Below are 1269 nucleotides of genomic sequence, written 5' to 3' on the forward strand. Positions count from 1 at the left end.
CTTTCCTCGGCTCCTGTCTTCGTCTTCGTCGTCGTCGCAGTTGTTCCGCTTGCTGGTTGGCACTCGTGTTTTACTCCAAATTACGAGTCATCGCGCGCTCGCACCACGACAACACTTTCGCTGGCCGTCGAATGCAGTACCTGGTGGGCCAAGTTGTGTGCCGTGCAGCAAGGGTCATGTGTTGCCGGTTTCTAACACATGTAAATCGTGGCTGCAAGCGACACAAGGATTTTCACCGGTCTCCGGTTCACTCTACTTCTTCACTTGCTTCATTCCATCCATTCACCCCGTGGGCACGATCGACTGGCTGGTCGGCTGGTCGGCTGGCCGGCCGAGATGCCCCGGGCTCGGATGTGCGTGGGCGCAAAGATCGCGAGGTGCGCAACTGGTGCTGGCGATGGTCGGCTGCGCGACACGCGTTCCCCTTGACTCTTTGTTGTTTCCGGTGGCCGCTAAAAGTTGGTGCGATTCCTTTTTCTTCAAACTTTCATATTTACGATCACAGCGAAGAAGGGGGGGCAGTGAGCGGCACGGTGGTGATCGTGACCAGCAGATGGTGAACTTGAGCCTGGCAAGCCGGCACCGAAATGCGGATCCGAAAGTCTGAAAGTTCGCCAACACCAACCGGAACCGGTCGACCGATGGTCGTGGATCGATGCCGCCTGTCACGACGGTCAAGCGCGTCCGCCCTCTAACCTCTCGCCGGGGGAGAGAGGACTACGATCAGGAGCATCCCGCGAGCCAACGCACACTGGTTCACTGGTCAATTGATAAGTGTCAGACCGAAGGATCACTGAACTCACTATAACTCACGCCACGCTCTCTTTCGTGCTATAGAATCGATCGATCGGTACTAGGAATTATCGGTTGAAAGGAGTTTCACGGATCACGAATCAAAGAAATGCGCGACAGAACGACCACGAGTACGATCGAAGCATCCGAACGGTTTCAGCGACGACGAAGCAATGGTAACTGTCTTGCGGAGTGGGATAAAGTCAGCCAGAGACTTCTCTGGTACCAAGTTGTTGTCGTCGTTGTCGTCATCGTCGTCGTCACGGCAACGAGTAACCATTTCGCAGATCAGGCAGCGCACTATGGGAATAGCTAGGAGTGCACGATGACGATCAATGCTGCCTGTTCTGCGCTCGAACGAAGAGCAAACGACACGCAAGATGCCGATGGTTCTAAAATTAGCCAACATGGAGCAGCATGTGCCGAAGAAGGAGTAGCGTCTCTGCCAGACGATCGCTGTGTGTCTGTGTTAGACAC

At 54.9% G+C, this 1269-nt stretch overlaps 1 protein-coding gene across 1 annotated transcript in view; it reads right to left on the bottom strand.

The window, feature by feature from the left end:
- The window catches only part of LOC126581598 (ras-related and estrogen-regulated growth inhibitor-like), a 43419-nt gene extending 43177 nt beyond the window's left edge, over positions 1–242 (bottom strand). Inside the window, exon 1 of the mRNA XM_050245382.1 lies at positions 1–242. This exon is cut by the window's left edge and continues 1 nt beyond it. The gene's annotated coding sequence lies outside the window, so the exon portion shown is untranslated.
- Positions 243–1269: the final 1027 nt, after the last annotated feature.

The sequence above is a fragment of the Anopheles aquasalis genome, chromosome 2 (assembly GCF_943734665.1).
Source record: "Anopheles aquasalis chromosome 2, idAnoAquaMG_Q_19, whole genome shotgun sequence".
Taxonomy (NCBI): Eukaryota; Metazoa; Arthropoda; class Insecta; order Diptera; family Culicidae; genus Anopheles; species Anopheles aquasalis.